This window comes from Solanum pennellii, chromosome 5 (genome assembly GCF_001406875.1).
Source record: "Solanum pennellii chromosome 5, SPENNV200".
NCBI classification, from domain to species: Eukaryota; Viridiplantae; Streptophyta; class Magnoliopsida; order Solanales; family Solanaceae; genus Solanum; species Solanum pennellii.
The window spans coordinates 52,448,599-52,456,230 of NC_028641.1; the positions used below are offsets into that span (position 1 = coordinate 52,448,599).

Here is a 7,632-nt window from a genome sequence, read left to right on the forward strand (position 1 = left end):
GACCGTCACAAGCTCCGTAGGTGGTCTCTTCTGCATTTCTTCGCTCAAAACCTCCGCATTCATCTTTGAACAGATTTCCTGCAAGTAAGGAGAAACTTATATAAAAATTAGCACAAAAAGGCTTTTGGACACACTAAACTTAAGGAACAAGTATTAATAATACCGTGAAACCACGGTATATCACCAGACGACCACGGTCCACAGACCATAGGTGGGCCCACCAGCTGTACTTTTGTCTGCCGTTGGGGGTCCAAAAATAGTGGTCTTTTATCTCAATCATGACCTACAACGATGGTTCGTGTTATGACAAATGGACCGTGGGTCAAGTCATGGACGAGGTCGGAAGTTATTTTCCTTAAGAGCTTTGAGGTCTTTTCCTAATTTTTCTAGCCTAATACTATGTTGTCTTACCCTTCAGCTAAAGCCCTATATAAGTGTTTTTAACCCAAAATTTTCCCAATTGAAATCATTCTCTCAACTTCCTAAGAGAAGAACAAGTCTTCATTACCAAAATGTTTCTCTCTCTAGAGAGATTGAATAAGGAGTCAACCTACGGTTTCAAGTCAACACTCCACTTTCACTATTGAAGTCAAGCTTTTCCCATTAAGGTATAATAGTCTTTATCCATGGATCCCTTTTTCACCATGGAGTTCCTAATTTATCCAATTTATAATGTTAGAAATCCCAATTGAATTAGGCTTCTCTTCTATGTCGTGGGTCCTTTCAATATCGATATAATTTATTATTTGATGAAGTATTATACATGAATTGATAAAATTCCATGATTTTATGATGAATCCTCTTGAAACAATGCTTACCCCATGGTTTCTAGATTAAGATGATTGAAGGTGGATTTTGAACTATGAACGAGGTTGTAATGATTATAACGCATGTTGTTATGAAGTTGATGAAGATGGTTTAAGGATGCTTTGAGAATGAAGTATCAATATAATTAGTGTTGGGTTTTGAAAGATTTTCTCACCTAAAGGATTCTAAGGTTGAATGATTTTATCAACTAAAAAATAGTTAAAGGGAAGGATCTATCATAATGATGAGGCAATCTATCATTACCCATGACCTCCAATGTTAATACAAGTGATGATTTTCCATGTCTCATACATATTAAGGAAAGTTAAGAATAATCAAATTTTGTAGGGGTTATGCTTAGCACTGAGTGGACACGTTGTGATTACCCATGTTCCATAAACTATTTGAGAATATAGGATTGCTTAGATAGAAATTAGCTAGTGGATCCATGTAAGATAGTAGTTCATGGTTCTTATCTTGGCTAGTTGGAACACCTTTTTTTGGTGTGAGGTAGATACTCAATTCTATGTTAATAGCTCACATGGTCTTAAATTTTGGTTTAGATAATTCTCTCACACTAATTAATCAAGGTTTCTTAAGGAAGTTTATCGTCAATGTCTTAAAGTTGATTGCTTGCATTGACCTTGTTTTTATGACTTATGTTTTCTAACTTCTTTCTTTCATATTTTAGCTTGGTTATGGCATATCTCAAAATGTCCTATTTAGCATGATTTCACATGTTTTTATGAATTACTTCATACTTGGCACATTTTGTACTAACGGATACTCTTGCCTACATTTCCCCATATATAGGGTCTGACGCTCTAGACTCGCGCTTCCGTGGGTATAAATATATTAGTAGAATTTGGAAGATTGGTGAGTCCTAATTCTTTAAAGGCCTAGCCATTATTTCATTGTGTCATTACCTTTCCGTTTCAAACTTTATGTGCGGGTTACGTCCCACTTACTTGATTATGTTCTACATTGATTTGAGTTATTATTGGATTTCCAATTTGTTTTATAAGTCTTTATGTTTTGAAATGATCTTATAAATCTCTTAATTTCTATTATCTTGTCTATGTAGGCTAAGTGGCTTGTATATGGCTCTGTCAAGGTCTTATATGCCATATTACACCTAGTGTCTACCTTGAGTCGTAACAAATCTTGAAATCAAAGCATAACGTTTATAAAGGTCTTAGGAAGTCTTATAAGCCACGTCGAGTAGAATCTTGTTCATGCGTGTGAAGCAAGACACATTTAACAAAAAGACGCTATAAGATGTTCAGGAAACTCTACTTTTTAATTACTTTAAAGTTTTGGGATAGAGTTGAACTCTATAATATCTATCTGATGCTCTATATGACATGGCCACTCCAACGGAAAATTCTAGAAGTAATGTAGGAGAGACTGTGAATCAAACGAGTATTACTAAAGTTCCTCAAGTTCCACTCGACCCTTCGACTGAGAAAGTGAACAATGAGGAGTTTAGGTCTGCTTTTCAAGTGTTGTCTCATGCCATGAAGGCTCAAGTTAATAGGGAAGTTGCAGTTCCTGTGAACCCAAATGTGGGTTCGGTGGCAACTAGGGTGAGAGACTTCAATAGAATGACTCCTTAAAAATTTCATGGTTCTAAGGTTAACGAAGATATTCAAGAGTTCATTGATGAGCTTTATAAAGTTTTGATGATCATAGAAGTGACGCCGATGGAAAAGGCGAAATTGGCCACTTACCAATTTAAGGATGTTTTTCAAGTTTTGTTCAACCAATGTAAGGAAGGAAGCGCAGTTGATATGGGTCCTCGCGATTGGAAAAAGTTTGAAGTTTCTTTCCTTGATAGGTTCTTTAATAAATTTAAATTATACCTTCCTAATGAATCATAAATAATCGTTATCAAGTAGAGAACCCAACTAGTAGGTTGGGGTCGATCCCAAGAGGAAAATGGTTTAAATTTAACTTTAACTCACAATTATATCTATTTAGTCAACGTCTTTCCAAAGCAAGTAAGTAAAGGGTGGTTTTGTGAAATAAGTTCCTTTAACAGTATAATTAGCAGTTGAGCAAAAATAAACTTTGGTCTTGACAAGATGAGAGAGTAACTAGGGTATATGTGTTCCCCACAGGTTCATAGCACAGTATTCCTAGCAATAGAAATCCTTTCTTAGTGTATTACATGCAACGTTATAAGTTAGGTATATCTAAATCCTTGGTACGGCATCTAGAGAATTTCACCCCACACCTTGGTCCGGATATGAGTGTATAATTTACTAACCCTTACCATTACCTCATATTAGCATAATCGATGTATGTCTTAGTTATTACTTTGCACCAATTGTCACTAGCCTATTAGATAGTATCACACTAAATCTATGTTGATAATTCTTTTCTTATTAACTACCTCCTTTGTCCAGCAAGTAGCAACAAGGTGAGTTCTAACGTGTGCACTCGTTAAAAAAATCTCTAAAAGAAAGAATTATCAATGCATGCAAAACACTATTCAAGAATTGCTTAATTACTAGGATTACTTTGTTAATCACCATGGTTCCCACAACCACAGTTGTGGAATTATTTACACATGCTATAAAGATCACAATTCATAGTTTTAGATGAACAAATCATGAACTTACTTAACACGAAGAATAAACCCAGAAATCTAGCTTGAAATTGCAAGAAAAATTCTTCAAACCAACTCCAATCAATTAATTGCTAAAGTTGAAACAACAAATCTCCAATACACAAAGTAGACAAAAGTAATAGTAGCTAACCTTAAAACGAGGTTTTAAAACCCTATATATAGAAAACATAGTCCTAAACAAAAAAAGAATAAAAATAAGGAAAGTTTATTCAGGTGATGCGGCATCAATCTACGGACTAACTGACGAATCGTCGATCAATCGACGGCCCATAGACTACTTCGTCAGTCAAGACTTAGAATATATTTCTCTCCTTGGATGGCACCCTCTCTGAAACAAACGACGGACCAACAGCACGTTCCTTCGATCCATCTACGGGTCGTCGATTCTCCTCCCTAGATCCATACTTAGAATCTTCAAAAATCAGGTACTAGAACCTTTTATGAACCAAATGATGGTTTACCAGCACGGCCCGTCAATCAATCAACGGACCGTCGTTGTCTGTCGTGGTTCAACACTTAGTCAGACTTCCCTGATTTTCCTTTGATGTCATGAGCAGCTCATCTGTGATCACACCTACGGTCCGTCGATTGCATCCGAAGTCTCGTTCTGCACTATGTTTCAGTTTTTTCTTACCTTGCCACCTGAACATCTTTCCTGCAAAACAAAACACAAAACTTTTTAAAATCACTACAAAAAGGCTTTAGACACACAACTCTTAAGTGAAATGCATTAGAAATGTCGTGAAATCATGGCACATCAACAACCTCACCTTAAATTTGTTGTTTGTCCTCAAGCGACACACTATGACCCTAAACAACACTTGTACAGAAGTATATCATTTTAAACTCTAGCAATAACATGACTATCGATACCGAATCTTTCTTGACTGAGTGCGGGCCTACTCTCTCAGGCTAGACAATCTAACTCATGTGGATCACATCATGACACAGATTCACCATGCAATAGACACTTCTACTGTTTTCCCTATCACCAAGGTACCAACTTTCTCATAATGCAACTAGTGCCCTCACTTCAAAAAGAATCCTCACACAATGATTAAACATTTTGGGTACAAGGATCTTTATTTCAACACTCACACTCAGGAACAAGTTCAAATATAGTTAGTACTCTATGCCTGGCTTGCCCTTATTTTCGTTGCTTAGGTTCACCACATTAAACTCTATGATCACGATAGAACTTTTTTGTCTTGTGACTTAGGCTCAGGGTTAGGTGTGGTAAATTTGGGTACGTTTAGTGACATTCTGCCTCATTGACATTACCGCTAATCTCTCTACCTCTTTTCATTGCTTTTGACCCCCTATTTCTTTTTCTCTTCTTTTATTTGCCTTATTTCCCTTTTGGGATGTGACTTTCACTTCTTTTGCATCTTTTTCTCTTAATACTCTTTCCACTCTTCTTTTTTATTTTATTTTTTCTTTTCTTTTCAAACCTTTCATTTTCAACAATTCATATCTCTCTTTTACTTACGTTGTTCTTTTCAACAACCAACTCTTTTCATACCCATTTTTTAGTCTTTTCTCATAATAGACACCCTCAACTCATGGTTTTTCTACGGGTTGAGGTGCACAATATCCAAAGTCGGGTCAGGGCCAACACGAGGTCACTTTTTTCTGCATTAGCCACCCTCAACTTAGGCATTTGTCGTATGTCGCGGTGTACATGTCCAAGGAGGGACTGGGGCCAAAACATTAGACACTAGGAAAGTGAGTTGGTGAATGAAAGAAATTGGTCTATTACTGGCTCAACAATATTTGGATCAAAAGGGACAATTATTTCATTTGGTCAACTTTCTTTTAGGCTAGATATTGGCTATTTCAAACAAGGGCCTACGATCACTTTCTAGTTTCTAGAGTTGATTCCCTTCGCAAGACTAACCGAAAAGGTTCTAGCTAGGCACCAACTTTTTGAAAACTCAAATCTCCTCACACTCTCTTGGCACATCGTTGCACTATCGGATTATCAGATTTCTCAATTCCGATTTTAGTTGAAGGTCATGTTGTGGGTGATTATTTATGTCATGTTTAGAGACAACACATTCAACTAATCTCAGCCTATACATGCAAGCACAACAATGGATGGACAATCATTTTTACTAGCCATCATGCTATGTTTTTTATGCTTCTATACTTGTACTCACTACGACATGTCGGTTCAACAGAAATTTAAGCAGTCTCTTAGGGAAAAAGAACAAAGGCAAGAGAACCCCAAGAGAGGATTGTGATTTCGGCTACTAAGACTTCACCCTACCACTCACTTTCCATTGTGAACATCTAATTTTTTACCAAAATATAAAGATTTCACACCAACTTTAAAAAAAAAAAGTTATATTTAAAATAAAAATAAATAAATAAATTGTGTAAATTACTTTAATAATAAAAAATTATGAATTTATGGTATTTGTTTTAAATCTTCAACTTTTAATTAGTTTAAAAATAATGGTAGAAGAAAAAAAAAGGAGTCCTAAATATTCAAATTACCTTCCCCTTATCCTAATTATTCCCAACTTCCTAACTTATTTTACTAAAAAATCTCATCCCATTTATTTTTTTATTTTGTATTTTTTCTCTCTCTCTCTCTTTGGACGTTTCTTTTGAAACTTTTCACATTTTTTATTATTTTTTTATTTTGTTAATTTTCTATTATTATTATTTATTTATTTAATATCCTTATTTCAACCCAAATTCCCTCAACAATATTTCAAATTAAATCCTAATCCCACTCTATTACGTTCCTCTTAATTAGCACCAGACTCTCAGCCAAAATTATTATAAAAAACACGTTCAGTTGAAAAAAAAGAGATATACAGAGAAATACAGAGAGAAATATATAGAGCAAACACAAAGAGAAGAAGAGTGAGTCATTCTTTTGAGAATTAGGTCAGAGTTAGAGTTTTTTTGTCGCGGTTCCAAATTCATGGCTCAAATCAGTAGATCATAGAAGTTATTTTTCGTGATATCCATATTCGCAGCGAGGTAATTCTAAACTCTCGCATTATTTAAATGTAATGTTGTATGAAAATTTGAATCTAATAATATGAAGTTCTTTGAATCGTTATTATTATGCAATATCAATATGTGATGCATGTTAAGATTTTTTTTTTCTCTTGATCTGAAAAACGGAAAAAAAAAAGAAAATGTTTCTTGCTAACAAAAATAATATAAAATAAAAGATGTATCATACATTTTTTTTTGCATTATAATTAGTGTCTGTTTTTTTTTAGATGCAATTTATATTAGAATTTATTTTGTAATATTTAATAGCTAATGTTTTTCTGGAGTCTAATTTTTCCCTAAAAAATAAATAAATAAAATTTATAAACTCGTTAATTAGGATGTAAACTAAAATTTTTAATTGATTAAGTAATTTAAAAAACTTATGTGTAATATATTTCAATTTTTTTTAACGCGTTATTTGAATATAAAAATTATCTTTAGAATAAGTATAAGATGGTTATCTAATTCGAATTATTAAAAAGTTTATCGTTGAGAGAATATGTAAATATTAATCAGAGTCATAACTAAAATTAAAAATAATGAGAAAGAGTAATAAAAAAAAACCATAATAGTAAAAAAGAAAAACAGAAACCATGTGCAGAAAAAGTATAAGAAAAAGCAAAGAAAAAAAAATGATTACAATAAAATTGAAAATAAAGTGTAACAAAAAAAAAAGTAATAAAAAACAGAATGTTACAATTAAAAAAAAACATATAAAAAAAATAAGTAAAGATAATAAGACAAAAATAAAGCATAAAAGAGATAGAAATAATAATAATAATAATAATAATAATTAAAAAAAAATAACGTGAACCTACAAAAAATAATAAAAAATAATAGCAAAAAATAAAATAAAAAGAAAAGAGGAAAAGAGAGAGAAACAGACTTACAGAAGAAAATATATATATATATATATATATAAAATCTAAAATAAAATAAAAACAAAAAAAAAAAGAAGAAGAAGAAGAAGAGAGAAGCAAAATAAAAAAAAAACAAGAAAAAAAAATGAAATGAAAAAAAAAAGAACGTAACAAAAAGGTAACAAAAATTATTAAAAAAAGAGAGAGAGAGAAGAAGACAAACTTTATAAAATAATAATAAAATAAAAAATAATGATAAAATAAATAAATAAAAAAAAGAGAGTCACAAATTTTACAGAAAATTATAATATATATATA

At 32.5% G+C, this 7,632-nt stretch overlaps 1 pseudogene; it reads left to right on the top strand.

Annotated features, from left to right (window-relative positions):
• The first annotated feature begins 2,171 nt into the window (after positions 1 to 2,171).
• The window catches only part of LOC107019587, a 7,940-nt pseudogene continuing 2,479 nt past the window's right edge, over positions 2,172 to 7,632 (top strand).